The sequence below is a fragment of the Mustela putorius genome, unplaced genomic scaffold (genome assembly GCF_011764305.1).
Source record: "Mustela putorius furo isolate JIRA1106 unplaced genomic scaffold, ASM1176430v1.1 tig00000129_pilon_pilon_pilon, whole genome shotgun sequence".
Lineage (NCBI taxonomy): Eukaryota > Metazoa > Chordata > Mammalia > Carnivora > Mustelidae > Mustela > Mustela putorius.
The window spans coordinates 50,699,030-50,716,485 of record NW_025421290.1 but is presented as its reverse complement, the minus strand read 5'-3'; the positions used below and the strand labels follow the sequence as shown (position 1 = coordinate 50,716,485).

At 43.3% G+C, this 17,456-nt stretch overlaps 1 protein-coding gene across 7 annotated transcripts in view; it reads right to left on the bottom strand.

Moving 5' to 3' along the window:
• The window catches only part of TRAF3 (TNF receptor associated factor 3), a 118,908-nt gene that overhangs the window by 51,790 nt on the left and 49,662 nt on the right, over positions 1-17,456 (bottom strand). For 6 of the 7 annotated variants that reach the window (XM_004754654.3, XM_045073998.1, XM_045073995.1 and 3 more), the window contains one exon: positions 2,747-2,872. The exons of the other annotated variant lie outside the window; for it this stretch is intronic. The gene's annotated coding sequence lies outside the window, so the exon portion shown is untranslated. The remainder of the gene's footprint in view (positions 1-2,746; positions 2,873-17,456) is intronic. 7 annotated transcript variants of the gene reach the window in all.

Genomic DNA, 17,456 nt, shown 5'->3' with positions numbered 1-17,456 from the left:
TCCAACATGATGGAGTACTACACAGCTGCGCAGAAAGGAGTGAGGAGCAGCCCTGTACGCTCCCGTGTGGGCCTCGCGACCTGCTGTTTCTGCTCAGGAAACAACATGGAGGAAAGCTGTACCATATGCTACCAATCTCTAAGAAAGAGGACTGTGTGCACACACATACTTACACTACAGAGGAAAGAACAAACAGGGTATAAGGATTAGGAATGGAAGCCTGACTTCTGTAAATATTTAAATTAATTATTAAATTAAAATATTTAATTTTGATTTGGAAAAATGAAAATGTTTTATAACTTACAACAAAATTTTAAAAGAAGCTATTCCTTCAACTTCAAAAAACAAAAAACAAAAAACAAATATGACTGTCTAAACAAATTGCTGGCACACTAAGGGGCTGGCTTGGTGACTTTAAAACTTAATTTGGCAAATTAGGTATACTTCTCTAGGGATATAGACTATAAGGATAAAAAAAAAAAAACTATAGAAAACTCCAAACTGTTTTCAGGAATCATACTATTGGTAATACATTGGTACTGTTATTCTAAAACTATCACGTAGATTTTATAGGATAAAACAAGTAATGATGCTGATGCTATTAGGAACCAAGGTTTTCAGCATTAGAGAAAAGATACATCAATATAAACACAAAGAAGTAAAAACCAAATAATACTAAATTTGAAATAAACATCAGTATGAACTCATGTCATTTTCACTTAAAAAGCACATTTGCCAGGCTGTCCTTCCAAAAGACCTGGAAACAATAACCAGCCCTATAGCAGGGAGTGTCCCCAGCACCCAGAGTGTGGTCTCAAGAGAAGATTTTCTACAAAAGGGAACCAGAGCTGTTCAGAGAAAGAGGCAATGCCAGGTGTGAGGCAAAACTGTGTTTAGCAGGAGTCTGGAACGCGCTACGGCAGCAGAGAGGGCAAGGGAAGGAGGAGTAGGGGCCCCGGAAGGACAGCGGAGCGTACTCAGCGAGGCGCCACCGGCCACGGTGGCTCGAGGCGAGCATCTGTGAGAATCCTAACTGCAAAGGATTTAAACAGAGCCCAGAGGTCTACGTTCCTGACTTTGGCACGCTACTTCAAACAGTCAAGGGTCACTCTGGGAGTGGCCGCAGAACCATCTCATTGTCTGGAGACCTGATAAAGAGGAAGAACGGCATCGACCCTCCCTTCCTATCTGAACTGTCCCTTAGGGTAACCAAATACTCACCCACGGTAAGTTTCTATCTATCCAAATATTTCAGCTACTCAAGGCCAAGCGAATGACCGAGCGCAAACAGCGTCATTTCATGACCTCCGGGGACTGCAGCTAGGCACTGAGCAGCGCTGGCCCCGAGCCACGACCATACACTGAGGGCTCCACTGAAGGACGTGTGGTCCCAGGCTGGGGCGGGCCACAGCCACGGATCCACCTGCCACGTCACAGGAGATGCAGAGGACAGAAGACCACGCTCAGTAGAGAGGGCAAAAGTCAACACGGGAAACCTCGGCCTACGAACACGCAACTGAGAAAACGCACGGAAGCGAAGGGACGGGGAGGGGCCGTCGGGGGATAGAAGACACCCAAGGGGCACGCGGCTGGCTGCTGTCACTGCTTGAACCCCGCCCCACACAAACTGAAAAACTCAGACAGCAGAGCAAAACTGAGTGGGCCTGTGGTTATGAGTGATTTTTAAAATAGTTTTCTTTATACTTCGAATTTATCAGAAATAGTTATATATAGGGGCGCCTAGGTGGCTCAGTGGGTTAAAGCCTCAGACTTTGGCTCAGGTCATGATCCCAGGGTCCTGGGGTCAAGCCCCGTGTCAGGATTTCTGCTCAGCAGGGAGCCTGCCTCCCCCAACCCTGCCTGCCTCTCTGCCTTCTTGTGATCTCTGTCAAATTTAAAAAGAAAGAAAGAAAGAAAGAAAGAAAGAAAGAAAGAAAGAAAGAAAGAAAGAAAGAAATGGCTATATATTAAAACTCACTTTGGATGCAACTATTTCAAATCCATTTTATATTCATTTTACTGTTCTAACATAGTAAAGAGTTCTTAATTTCAAGTATAAAGTGCTACTCAATCACAAATTAGAGACCAAAACAGAGTACTTTGTTTCCTTTCAAACTCCTAGAGAACAACAGTTAGGGAGCAAACAGTTCAAGCATCAAAAGCTGCAATCTGGGGCGCCAGGGTGGCTCAGTGAGTTAAGCCTCTGCTTTCGGCTCAAGGTCATGGTCTCAGGGTCCTGGGATCAAGCCCGCATCTGGCTCTCTGCTCAACAGGGAGCCTGCTACCCTCTCTCTCGGGCTTTCTCTCTGCCTACTTGTGATTTCTCTCTTTGTCAAATAAAATTAGAAAAAAAAATTTTTTAAAAAGCTGCAATCTGAGCTGGGAAGGCCTCCCTGCCCTCAGTGAACGTCCTGCTGCGGAGGGCAGGCCTATAAGGCAGAAACCCCTAGCCCTGCCCCGGGTTTCAAACACATTCATCATTACTGGGCCATCAGGTGTAATGATGATTATTCTCAAAGTGTAATGCCGGTTTAAAAAAATGAGAAATAACAATAAGGTTAGACACACACCGAAATACGGTGCCATGTGTGCAGCAGTTACTCAAATAGGCCTGTCACAGAGGAAACTGCTAAAGCCAAAAATGAGTAAGTTCAGGATGTTTCAATCACTTTATTTTTATGAAAAAGCAAACAAGTTCCAGCTGCAAAAAGAAATCTATATAAATTAAAATTTTCCAGAGACGTACCTGTGTGTCATACGCTGCGAGGAAGATACAGCAAAGCACGGTCTAGCAGGAAGAGACTTCGGTCAAGAAAGAAGCAAAGCAGCGCCAATCCTGCCCTTCTTCAAGGAGCCTGCTGGGGTCTCTCACCTGGGGAGTAATGATAATACTGGGTCAACTCCACTGGGAACATTTTTAAATGTTTTAAAAATAGAATTTCAAAAATGTAAATTAAAAAGAATGATCAAGAAAGAAGTTTAGGTGCCTGGGTGGCTCATTGGTTGGGCAACTGCCTTCAGCTTGGGTCATGATCCCGGAACTCCGGGATCGAGTCCTGCATCGGGCTCGTGGCTCTATGGGGAGTCTGCTTCTCCCCTCTGACCCTCTCCTCTCATGCTCTCTCTCTCTTTCTCAAATAAAAATTTTTAAAAATCTCAAAAAAAAAAAAGGAAAGAAGTTTAAAGAAAACTTTTTGGGGCGCCTGGGTGGCTCAGTGGGTTAAGCCTCTGCCTTCAGCTCGGGTCATGATCTCAGGGTCCTGGGATCGAGTCCTGCATCCGGCTCTCTTCTCAGCAGGGAGCCTGCTTCCCCCTCTCTCTGCCTGCCTCTCTGCCTACTTGTGATCCCTCTCTGTCAAATAAATAAATAAAATCTTAAAAAAAAAAAAAGGAAAAGAAAGAAAAGAAACCATTTTAACCACTCTACAGAAACATGTGTTTTGGATTTTCCACATTACAATTTATGTGGACACAAATTACAAAGTCTGGATATCTTCAGACTATTTTAATTTTAAAATAACTTTCATCATGAAGTACTGCACACACACACACAAAGCACGGTCAACACTATGTTCGGTACACAAACACTAGTCCGACAACCATCCAGGCCAAGGAAGGAACAAACACTGCTGAAACCCCACAACGGCAGGGTACCTCTATCTGACCCCCCAACCCCACCCCCACCTTCCGCCGTGAGCAGCAACTATAACCTTTACGGTTATCGCTTTCTTACCTTCCTTTAGATGCAGCATCTAGGCACTGATACAGAATATTTTTGCCAAAATTTGTAATTTCTATACACAGAATTATATTGTATGTACTCTTTCTTTCTCTCTCTCTCTTTTTTTTTTTCCACTCCACCTCTGGGGCTGCACCTGGTATTTATTTTCATTGCCGTGTAGCACACCATTGTGTAAAAATACACTAATTTACTTATCCATTCCCCTGTCCCCTGGGTAGTTTCTGCCTTGGAGCAAAGACACTACGAACAGATCTCCGTGGTCTCCGTGGCGCAGCCATCTTAAGCACAGTGAGCATGTATTTCTCTGGTGTACAGACCTAGAAATGGGATACACCTTTGCTACATAAAGCCAAACTATTTTCCAAAGCAGTTGTAACAATTTATACCCCCATCAGAAGTGTATGAGAGTGTTTCTGGTGCTCAACTACTTCAACAAGACTTGTCCAGTTTTTTAATTCTTGCTAACTGAATGGCTGTATAGTGGTACCCTAAGAATTCTTCACTACATTGAATTTTAAAATTATTTTGAATAGGGGCGCCTGGGTGGCTCAGTCCATTAAGCGTCTGATTCTTGATTTTGGTTCAAGTTATAATCGTACAATCGAGTTCTGCTTTGGGCTGTGTGCAGGGTGTGTGGCCTGCTCAAGATTCTTACTCTCCCTCCCCCTGCCCCTCCCCTACTCTCTCTTTCTTTAGCTCTTAAAAAAATTTTTTTATTAACATTTACATTTCTTACATTTGTAAAAATTTTACATCTGACAATTGCTGCAATGCAATTTTTTTTTTTTTTTAAAGTAGGCTCCAAGGCCAGCGTGGAGCCCAGCATAGGGCTGGGACTCAGGGCCCTGAATCAACACCAGAGCTGAGGTCAAGAGTCAGACACCCCTGCCACAATGCACTTTTAATTTTGCAACAAGCTCCTTCCTGTTCATCTCTCCAGCAGCTACGGGGCTACCACTTCGCATCAGGCTTAATGAACTCCCTCATCAACGTCCACCAGCTTCCAGAGACACTGACTCCGACCCCCAGGCACAGGCAGGCGTGTGCCGGTCAGGCCTGGCCAGTGCGAGCCTCCTTCCTTACACCCTGGCCAGAGCTGGTTTCTGTGAACACACAGAGTCCAATTAATGAAGTCTTTTCTTCCTCCTCTGGGACTACAAGATTCTCTTTCCCAAAGAACTCAATCATGTGGAAAGCCATCTGCCAACTAGGACTACCTATCCTGGACTTTGTGTGAGCAAGAAAAGAACCTGTTTATGATAAGCTATTTATTTTGTCACAGGACCTACAGGGGCCCACTGTGAAACGATACTCTGGTCCTGCTTTTTGCCTTAAAATATATTTTGTCTAATACTACACATTCTTGTTCTCGGTGTTTGCATAGTTTATTTTTGTCATCATTTTACTTTCAACATTTCTGAATTCCTTTAGATGAATCTCTTGAAAACAGTATATAGTTGGATTTTTAAAAAAATATTTTGAAAAAATCTTGGTATCTTTGCCTTTATTTTTTTTTTAAAGATTTTATTTATTTATTTGACAGAGAGAGATTACAAGTAGGCAGAGAGGCAGGCAGAGAGAGAGAGGAGGAAGCAGGATCCCCGCTGAGCAGAGAGCCCGATGCGGGACTCGATCCCAGGACCCTGAGATCATGACCTGAGCCGAAGGCAGAGGCTTAACCCACTGAGCCACCAAGGCGCCCAAGTATCTTTGCCTTTAAATGGAAATTTACTCTATTGGCCCTGGAAGCCAACCCGCATATGTAGATTTCCTTCTGCTATTTTACCAGGGGCTATCCGCCTCCTTTAGGAATGTTATTCTAACTCCCCCTTCTCTGTCATCTAGAAGGTACAGGTTCTGTTTTTACTCTTTTAATGATTACTTTAGAAATGACAATGTGCGGCTTCTCCTCACAGCCCTATCTTACCCTTCTCTCAGAGAGCAAGGACTTTAAAGTGTTAACTCCATTCATCGTATTTCCAGCCTATGTCCCACCACTACGTGTTTACACATGTTCATGTACTTTTGTCACCATTAACATTTTACATAACATTCAATCATTTTGGTTAGAGAGAGAATCCCTTCCTTTCTCCTACTGACTTATCACTCCAAGTGCCGTGTGGCTCTCAGGGCCGGTGTCAGGAATCCAGCTGCTGTTCCTCTGTGTAATCATGTGCTTCACGGCCCTGTGTTTGCGTGTGGATTTCTTTTTTTCTTTTTTTTTTTTTAAAGATTTTATTTATTTATTTGATAGAGAGAAATCACAAGTAGATGGAGAGGCAGACAGAGAGAAAGAGGGGAAGCAGGCTCCCTGCTGAGTAGAGAGCCCGATGCGGGACTCGACCCCAGGACCCTGGGATCATGACCTGAGCCGAAGGCAGCGGCTTAACCCACTGAGCCACCCAGATGCCCCTCTTTTTACTTAGGATATCTTGTCAGTCATTTGTTGAACGTCTTACCATTGTGGTTTGCCGCATTTCAACTTTCTGGAGAGATTTCAGCCATTATCTTTTCAAGCACTGCTTCTGCCCCGGCCCTCATGTCTCCTTCTAGAGCCAATTACATGAGCCTTAGTCCCTACTTCCTGTGTCTCCTGCCTTCCCTTTGTGCTTCCCACATTTCCATCTCTGTGCTTCTCGTTTTTCCGTGTTTGATATGCTACGCTGGTGGATTACAGGGATTGATTTTCCAGTGTTAAGCCAATTTCTCACTCCTGAGATAAACCTCACGTGATCATTAAGTAATATCCTTTTTATATGTTTCTACATGGATGGATTCTATCTGCTACCATGTATGGAAGATGTGTGTAAGACTAATGCACTTGGTGGTTTTGCTTTACTGTGAGTTTTTGTCTTGTCTTCCTTTCAGTCCAGCGCTGGCTCACAGAATGAGATAGGAAACATTCCCTCCTCATTTTCAGAACCCTGAGATCATGAATGGAGCCAAAGGCAGACATTTAACTGACTGAGCCACTCGGGCGCCCCAAAGGATTTTCATTACCAATTCAATTTCTTTAGTAAATACAGAATAATGAAAGTTACATATTTCTTCCTGAGTTAGCTTTGATGGTTTGTGTTTTTCAAAAAATGTTTTTGTTTAAGTTGTCAAATTTAGGGGCACCTGGGTGACCTCAATCTTTTAAGTGTCTGCTTTCAGCTCAGTGATCCCAGGGTGTTGGGATCAAGTCCCACATTGGGCTCCTTGCTTGACGGGAAGCCTGCTTTTCCCTCTCCTGTTCTCCCTGATCGTGTTCCCTCTCTCACTGTGTCTGTCAAACAAATTAAAAAAAAAAAAAAAAAGTCAAATTTATTGGTATAAAATTATTCACAATTTTACTCTTACTACCCTTTCAATGTCTTTAGGGTCCGTAGTGGGACCCTTTTTTACATCCCTCATATTGGCATTAATGTTTCCTTCTTCTCCTACCCATGACAGATTTTGTGGATAGGACAGCGATCTTTAACTCCTCAGAGTTTACCTGCAAACACTGCTGCGCTGCGTTAGGCGCAGGGACAGCGAATTCCGTCGCAGGGACAGCGAATTCCGTCGCAGGGACAGCGAATTCCGTCGCTCTCCTCCCATCCTTTGTGCTACTGATTTCACTGATTCACCTCTACAAGTATTATAAGGCCCAGCATATATTGTCACTTTTGCCTTTTTTTTTTAAAGATTTTATTTTAATATTTATTTGACAGAGATCACAAGTAGTCGGAGAGGCAGGCAGAGAGAGGGGGAAGCAGGCTCCCCGCTGAGCAGAGAGCCCGATGCGGGGCTCGATCCCAGGACCCTGGGACCATGACCTGAGCTGAAGGCAGAGGCTTTAACCCACTGAGCCACACAGGCACCCCTGCCCCCCCCCTTTTTTTTTTTTAAGATTTCACCTATTTATTTGACAGAGAGAGAGATCACAAGTAGGCAGAGCAGCAGGCAGAGAGGGAGAAGCAGGCCTCCCGCTGAGCAGAGAGCCCGATGTGGAGCTCAATCCCAGGACCCTGAGATCATGACCTGAGCTAAAGGCAGAGGCGTAACCTACAGAGCCATGCAGGGGCCCCAACAGCCTTTAAAAAAAAAAAAAAAGATATTTATTTATTCATTTGACAGAGAGACACTGAGAGAGGGAACACAAGAACGGGGACTGAGAGAGGAAGAAGCAGGCTTCCTGCCGAGCAGGGGACCTGATGCAGGGCTCTATCCAAGGACACTGGGGTCATTCCCTGATCAGAAGGCGGATACTTAACAACTGAGCCACCCAGGCGCCGCTAAATAGCCAATTAAAAAAAAGGCACTTAAAAGTGAGGATATTTATCCATCTATTGACCATTTCAGGTTATTATTTTTACTCCTCTGTGTAAAAATTTCCATCTGGTGGGTGCCTAGGTGGCTCAGTGGGTTAAGCCTCTGCCTTCAGCTCAGGTCATGATCTCAGGGTCCTGGGATAGAGGCCCTCATCGGGCTCTCTGCTCAGCGTGGAGCCTGCTTCCCCCCCCCCTCTCTCTCTGCCTGACTCTCTGCCTACTTGTGATCTCTGTCATATAAATAAATAAAATCTTTAAAAAAAAATTCCCATCTGATATAATTTCCTTCTAACTAAACTTCCTTTAAAAATTTCATGTAGTGCAGGTCTGCTGGCAATAAATTCTGTCAGCTTCTCTTGGCCTAGAAATTGTGATTTCACTTTTATTTCTGAAAGATATTTTCTCTGGGTACAAAATTCTAAACTAACAGATTTTTCTTTCGGTGCTTTAAACATGTCACTGTGTTGTCTTCTGGCTAGCACAAGCTCAGACCAGATGTCAGCTGTCATTTCTGTTTTTGTTTTTCTGTAATGTCTTTTCTTCTTACTTTTTTCCCCCTCTTTAGCACTGGTTTTTCAGCAATATTGTTATGCGGTACACATTGGTATGGTTTTCTTTGTTTATTCCGTTTGGGATTTTTGAGCTCTGTGGTTTGTAATTTTCATCAAATTTGGATTTTTTTTCAGCCATTATCTCTCCAAATGCTATTTGCATTCCCTCCTCTTTTGGAACTCTAGTTACATGTATCTGAAAACAGCTGATTTTGTCTCACAGGTTCCTAAATGCTCTGTTAGTCTCTCCCGTCTTCTCTATTCTATTTGTTGTGTCCTGGACCATTTCTTTGCCATGTCTTGAAGTTCACAGACATATTCTTCTGTAGTACCAACCTGTTATTAATCTCTCTGTTACATTTTTCATTTCAGAAATTTTATTTTTCATCTAGAAGTTTTACTTCAGTTTTCTGTATTTTTTATTTTGCTAATTATGTTCATTTTTCTCTATATTCTTGAACATGTGCAACTTATTTTATAGCAGTTATTTTAATGTACTTGTCTATTATTTTGCATCTGTTTCTAGTGGTTAATTTTTCTCCTGGTTAATGTCTTATTTTCTTGCTTCTTTGTATGTCTGGTAATTTTTATAAGATGCTGGACACTTTTTTTATGCTGTTGGGAACTGGATGTTATCATATCCTTTTAAATGTAATTAGGACTTGGGGCACCTGGGTGGCTCAGTCAGTTAAGTGGCTGACTTGATTTTGAACCAAGTGATGATTTCAGGGTCTTGGGATCAAGCCTGGCATCGGGCTCCACACTTGGTAAGGAGTCTGCTTAAGCTTCTCTCTCTCCTGCAGCACCTGGGTGGCTTAGTCCTTAAGCGTTGCCTTCAGCTCAGGTCCTGATCTCAGGGTCCTGGGATGGAGCCCCACACTGGGCTCCCTGCTTGGAGGGAAGACTGCTTCTATCCTCTCCCACTCCCCCTGCTGTGCTCCCTCTCTCGCTGTGTGTCTCTGTCAAATAAACAATACAATCTTAAAAAAATTTAAAAAAAGATTCTCTCTCCTTCATCCTCTGCCCCTCCTCCCATGCAAATGCTCGCTCTCTCTCTCTCTTACTTCGTCAAATAAATAAATAAATAAATATAGGTGGGACTTAGTTCTGAGAACTATTACGTGGAACTGGCTGGGCAGGTCCGCAGCAGCCCTTCTAGTCTAGAGCTAATCCAGCCCCACTGCTGAGGTGAGGGGAGTCTACCTGATGCCCTAACTGGAAAAGCTGCTCTGAACCCACCCTAACAAAGACTTAAAAACAGCCTTGAAAGGACCTAACTATCTCAACCCTGTGTGATATCCAGAAATTATGCAGGCTGCTCCTTTCTGGTAGTTCTTTTCCTGGCTTTGAGATGTTTCTCCTCATGTATATGTGGATCAGCACTCAGTCAAAATCTCCAGGGGGTCCTCTGACAGATCTCTGGAGTTGTAAGGAGCCCCCTTCCTCTCCTGTGCTTTACCCCCCACCTAAATTCTAGCTGCTTTGTCTTCCCAAACACTGAGGGTTTGTCACTTCAGTAAGGCCAGTGGGCTCTGGCTTCTCTCTCCCTGCCCTGCAGTGTGGAAACTGTCTCTACGCCAGAATTTACAAACTATGACCTGGGGCCAAATCTAACCTACTACCAGTTTTTTTTTTTTAAATAAAGTTTTATGGGAATACGTCCACACCCATTCATTCACATACTGAGTATGAAAGCAGACACAGAGCTGAGTAAGTATGGAGCTGTGACTGAGATCATATGGTCCGGAAAGTCTGAGATATTTACTGTTTGTCCATTTACAGCAAAATTTCATGGATCCTGCTCTAGAGAAAAGGCTGGAATAACTGGAGAGTTCATTTCTTTTATTTCCAGGAACACAGTCCTAATCTGTCTGCTGACCAATGTCTAAAGCTGTTGCTTCATCTAATTTGTCTGGTTTTCAAGTTGTTTAAGATGGCAGTCAGGTTTGGGACTGGGGTCAGGTGAGTAAGGCCCCTGCCTCAGGTACAAATTTTAGGGAGGAACAAAAAACTCAGTAACAGAGATAAAAGCCAAAACTAATGAAAAAAATCCATGAGAAACGAAAACATTAAAATTTTAAACTAAGATAGTACTGGTAACACGGCTGAACTGAGCCATGTCAGAGGTGAGGCAAAAGGAAAAATCATTAATTCTGATCCTGTCTATATTTAAATTTTTTTTTTCATTATGGATCTGTTTGTATCACATTGGACTTTCTCAAAACGCTGTATTAAAATGTTTATTTTAGGGGCACCTGGGTGGCTCAGTTGGGCTTCTGACTCTTGATTTTGGCTCAGGTCGTGATCTCAGGGTCATGAGATGGAGTCCCATTTTAAGCTCGCACTCAGCAGGGAGTCTGCTTGAGGATTCTCTCTACCTCTTCCCCCACTAAAATGTCAAATAAGTTAAAACATTTTTTTTTAATTTTATTTTTAAGTAATCTCTATACCCAACATGGTGCTCAAACTTAAAATCCCCAAGATCAAGAGTTCTATGCTCTACTGACTGTGCCAGTGAGGTGCCCCTAAAATATTAATCTCAATTATTAAGCTTTTTGGTGCCCGCTTCAGTTCTACACCCGAGTCAAGTGCCTCACTTGCCTCACCTGGTCTTGGTGGAGAGTAAGTCTGGTCCTTGTTATTCAGTCATGGCAGAAATGCAAGACTCAGGACTAAATTTCTTACTAAGCACACTATACTAATATAACTACAGACTTTATCAGAACTGGAAAATTGACTTCTTCAGAGATACCTTAAAACAGAAAATGCTTCAGTATGAAATGTGATGCTCAAATTCCTTCTATTTGCAACTAAAGTCTTTATTATTTATTTATTTTGAGATTTTATTTATTTATTTGACAGAGACATAGCAAGAGAGAGAACACAAGCGGGGGAGGAGAGAGAGGGTGAAGCAGACTCCCCTCTGAACAGAGAGCCCCATGGGGGGCTCCATCCCAGGACCCTGGGTTCACGACCTGAGCCCAAGGTAGATGCTTAACAACTGAGCCACCCAGATGCCCCAATTTGCAACTAAAGTCTTATGTGTACATATTCCCACATATAATCTACTTTGTAGGCAGAGAAATACTATAAGAATATAAAAGTTTTCCTATAGTTGGGGCGCCTGGCTGGCTCAGCTGGTAGGGCACGAGGCTCTTAATCTCAGGGTTGTGAGTTCAAGCCACATGTTGGGTGTGGAGCCTACTTCCAAGAAATTGAAAAAATAAATTAATTTTTTTAATGGTTTTATTTATTTATTTGACAGAGAGAGACAACAAGGGACGGAACATAAGCAGGGGAAGTGGAAGAGAAAGAAGCAGACTCCCCGCTGAGCAGGGAGCCCGATGCAGGGGCCCAATCCAGGACCCTGGGGACCATGACCTGAACTGAAGGCAGATGCTCAATGACTAAGCCACCCAGGCGCCCCCAAAATAAATTAATTAAAAAAATAAAATCTTTCCTATAATTACTAAATAAACACATGCACACAAAGACCTTGTAACTGGAAAACAATACAATAATTATACAATGTCGGGGTGATACATTTATATTATGGAGTATACAAAAACAGCCAACAGCAGCACCTGCTACCAAGTCAGTTTACTAACTGGTGGTGAAAGTAGGAGCCAACGTTCTCACTACATCAGTTCAATTAAAAGAAATCAAGCCACAGATGACCAATGGGATTCCACAGGACTGCCGCCCGGCTGGTGCTCCTCTCTAGCACGCGCAGTAGGAAAGCCCTAGGCCGGGGCAAGCAGAAGGCCTCTCATGGCTGCGAGAATTAAAGTTCCACTATGAGCCAACTTCTTTGTATTCTGCGTTTACTTCATTTTCTAAAAGCACAAGCGCAGGAAAATGTTTTCAAATATAATGACCAAATAAAGCTTTTCCCTTAATTAAAAATTTTATGGTATTAAGTTTAGTGGAGGAACACAGACTATGAAATTAAAATTGTAATTTTTATGGATAGTCAAAACTCATGAAATTAATTAATTTAACAATCAGACACTGTTCGAGTTCACGAAGCATCTCCCCACCCTCAATTCCCTCTTGCATCTGCTCCTTCTGACTTGGCTTTGGGTGCGAGTCTGCCCCACGCAGCCCGGCACCGAACGCCTGCCCTCCCCAGCCAAGAACTCTGCCTCTGTGTCACGGGGTGGACTTACACATGTGCTCTCTTGTCCCATTTCTCCTGTGCCTTGGCTGCTTCCCTCTCACTCTCTTCATGTCCTGCCAGACACTTGATCCTCAAGACTCCATTCGAGTGTCTTGACACCTACCCTATACACTCAACTCACAGTTTGTCATGAAACTTTAGGGCAGAGGGATGCTAACTTTGTATCTGTTGCCTCCCTCCAGCCCCAGCACCTAGCAAGATGCCAGGCACACTCGGCAGGCACCTGCTTGCTATGGGGCTAAACGTTTCTAAGCATCTTTCAAGAACCTTCCCTTCCTGGTGGAAGTGACCTTCCTCAAGCCCTGATCTATACTATAAGAACTCATCATAACACAAGTCCACACTGGCTCTGCTTCTTTCTCTCTCTGCCACCTGACGGTGAGCTTTCTGAAGACGGGGAAGTGCTTTTCTTAGGTTTGTATCCTCAGCACTCAGAAATTATCTACCACACAGTACACATTCAATATATATTAGTAGTTATTACATTGTCCTGTGATCACTCATTTACTCTTCACAACTCTGTAAATACTCTCCTTTACCCCCGACCCCCACATTACAGAGATGAGGAAACTGGAACAGAAAGATTCAGCAGTTTCCCAACATGACACATTAGCAAGCAACAGAGTGGTCTGCTCTTGAGTCACATCTGTAACATCTGTTAACAGACAGTGACTGTATCAACAAAGGCACGCTCACCGACTCGTGATGTCATAAGAATCAACAGAGATTTATGCTGTAACACTGCATTTGCCATTTGCACCTCTCAATTCATCTTTAAAAGGCTATCCAATGCTCCAAATCTCTCCTTGGACTACTGAGGAACTAAGATAATGACCCTTAGCAACTCACCCAAAGTCAGAGTCAGCAGGACTTAACCCCTGGTCTCAAGGACCAGTGCTCCCTCCATGCTGACTTGACCAGTGTTCTCAATGGCTCAGACACCTGTACATTCAAAATCTGGGTGAAACAGCAAAATACATGCCTCAAAATTCCCAAAACATCAATAATGCCTAACTAATGCATTTGTCACTTTTGAAAACAAAGCACCTTTTTTCATTGTTTCGAATTTCAGCATGGACAGCCCTTAAGTTTATTTATTCCCTTGGGACTAACATAGGACATTCACAACCAGATGCACCGAAGACAGGGCCTCTGGCTGAACCAAGGCTGTTTCTGACTTCAAGGAGGATACTGAGATCTTGGCAAGGCTAAAATAAATTTCTTGTATCACGTAACTAATTATTTGCTTGGTTTCTAGCTACTTTACATATAAGAACTGACTAGAACTACTTAGCTTACTTTTGAAAAGCATTTTCCAAATGGGTTTGAACAGGGAGGGAAAAAGCTAGTTAAGAATGAAATAACTATCCCATGCTCCTGGGTGACAGTTAAAATTACACTTGTGTGAAAAAAACAATGTTTTGGAGCTATAATGCAGTGGTGAGTTTGGTTTTGTTTTTGGCAATATGATAGGTTTCTCTGAAGTCTTGTCCACCTGAAATCATGGTTGAATATTCATTACCACTTGCATACTTACTTTAGTGCTAAAATACAAAATGTCACATATATTTGTACAGATAGAGTCATGTTGATAACTTGAGATGTCAGGCACCTGGGTGGCTCAGTTGTTGAGTGTCTGCCTTTGGCTCAGGTCATGTCCCAGTGTCCTGGGATCAAGCCCCATATCCAGCCCCATATTAGGCTTCCTGCTCAGTGGGAGGCCTGCTTCTCCAGCTCCCCCATGCTTCTGTTGTCTCTCTCTCTTGCTATCTCTATCATAAATAAATAAAATCTTAAAAAGAAAAAAAAAAAAAAGAATGGGGCGCCTGGGTGGCTCAGTGGGTTAAAGCCTCTGCCTTCGGCTCAGGTCATGATCTCAGGGTCCTGGGATTGAGCCCCGCATCGGGCTCTCTGCTCAGCACAGAGCCTGCTTTCCTTCCTCTCTCTCTGCCTACCTCTCTGCCTGCTTGTGATCTCTGTCTGTCAAATGAATAAATAAAATCTTAAAAAAAAAATTTAAAAAAAAAGAAAAGAAAATTTGAGATGTCTAGTATAATATTTCTAGGATCTTTTTGAATCTAATATTCTCATGCTACATAAACCCTCTAAAATAAATTGACTTCCTACTCAAAGGTGATCCCAATTGCTAAAATTGCTGGACCCACCAGTACAAAGTTTCCTACGTGACATCCAACTGATCGCACTGTTTAACATAAGGTTGTATGAAAGTGGGACACCTTTCAAGTCCTGATCAGTCTTTCAAATAAACCCTATTCTGCAATGTTCACTTTTGCTTAATTAATATGGTTATGATTCACTGCACTTTATTTGATGAATTTAACAGATTTGTTATGCAACGTCAAATCTCTTTGGGTTTCCCCCAAAATTAATCAGTATTTTGAAAATAAAATATTCTGTCAACAATTTTTATGCAAAAAAGAAAAAGCTACATTAATAAAATTTTCTACTGGAATAATAAGAAAATAAATCTAAATTTGTAGGTTAGATCAGTGCTGCTGAAAAACTCCAAGACTGACTCAGTAGCCAAAAGTCCCGGAGGGCAGGGAGCTCCTGGCCACACTGAGGCCCCACAGCACCACATCTCACACAAGCCCCTGGGGCCGTCCCAAATGGTCCAGTGGTTGGAACCAAAGCCTGTCTTGCCAGGTCCCCATCTGCACTCTCACAAGTGCCCATAAATAATTCTTAGTAACAGCACCCTTCCCCAGTCTGGCACTGTCATGAGGAAAATGAAAGAGCTCTTCCTATAAATTAAAACATCAAAAGCACTGGGGCTGGCTTTACTAGTTTCTCAAAACTACCTCATTTTCCTCAAAAATCTCTACACTTAATTCAAAGGATGCGTTAAAGTCTGCTAGCCTCCCAGTGTACTGCTCACTTACAAGAAAAAACATGGAGAGTGAAAGAGGAAGGGGCCTTTCAGGACAGAAAGAGTCCTCTACTCTTGGCTGTCTCCAGCCCCGTGGTGGAGGGGAAAACACAAGTATTCAACAATTTGGAAAGATACTAAATTAGTCATGGAAAAAAGATTCCTTGGTTGAATCAAGACAATAGTTGAAAACTTCCAAGACAGCCCTGGAAGGGACACAGAGCATCACAGCCACCTCAGAGGGGCCTCCAGTGTCCTGTGTTCCTTCAATACACACTCCTGTGCCCAGGTCAGCACAGTCCGCGCAGGGCAGGACAGGGAAGACGGGCCCTGAAGGCTGTCTGCGAGGAAGGGGACCCGGTACGCGGAACTATGTGTGCACGCGTGTGACAGGAAAACCACCCAGGGAGCACATGGCGAGCACACCGGCGACACTCATTTACGTGGGTAAAGGGAAGGCCTCCTGGGGAGGGGACATCTAAGCCATAATCTGAAGGATCCGTAGAAATTAACTATCTCCATAATTCTCCAATTTTAAAAATATAAACATAGATAAACACAGTAAGAAAAATCAAGTGTGTAAGAAGCGGCTCAGTACTGAGTATCAATTCAATACCTCATTCTATAGGTTATACAGGAAAAAAATCACCTTATAATTCAAGGGTACTAACCTTTTTGCTGTACTTCTGCTTGATATTAATTAGTATTAACTAGTACATATAAATGCATATGTACCCACACACACACTACTATAGGTCAAACACAAGGATATAAGTATATATAACATAAATATAATCACAGTATATTGATAAATATGCGTGACTGGTAAGTATGAACTGAATGAATGGGTTTCTGGTCAGAGCTCAGAAAATGGGTTAAAATAATACTTTTCTGGTCACAATTCTTTGCAAGTAAGGAGCTAAACCTCCAAGCAATTTACTTGCAGGCATTAAATTACATTTCAAAAATAGCTTTATTAAAAGGGGTACAGAGCTGTTTCTCAACAACTCATAACTGAAGCCTTCTTCTGAATTAATGTTATAAACACAATTTTTAGATGAGCACAAACTGAACGTAGGAAATGAATTTACCAGATTTGTAGCTGCAGGTTGTAATAAACAAAACCACTCTTAATGGTGAATGATAAAACCATCTGGCACTACTAGACATTGTCAAAATCCCAGGCAGAATGAAAAGGGAAGCGACATGCTAAGGGCCGCAGGCTGGGCGGTAAGGCTGTAGGCCGAGAAGTCTGGGCAACCAGACCGCAGGCGGGGGCTGGAGGAAGGCGGAGCTGGGCAGGAACCCGTCCACCTGGGCTCTGACCCTGTCCTCTGAGCCCTGGGGCTGCGTTTCCAAGGACAGGCTGGGTGGTGAGGAGGGACTGAATGAGATTCCGTCTGGAGGTGGGAACACTTCGCAGTCTGGACTTGGACAGTCTCAGAAATGGACAGACGGCAGGCCTGAGCCCTGTCCAGACCCTCCCTCGCAGCCACACCGGCTACTACAGAGACAGTTTCAGAGCAACACGGACGGACCCAGACGACAGGGACATCTTTCCGCTGAGCACAACCTCCAACCTGAGGGTCTGAAGACCCCTGCAAAATAAACCTCACTCATGAACGTGCCTGAGAGATGCCATTTTTTAAAAAAGATTTTATTTATTTGAGAGAAAGACAAAGAACACAGCGAGGGGAGGGGCAGAGAGAGAAGAGGAGGCAGGCTTCTCGCTGAGCAGGGAGCCCAGATGCGGGGCTCGATCCCAGGACCCTGGGATCATGACCTGAGCCGAAGGCAG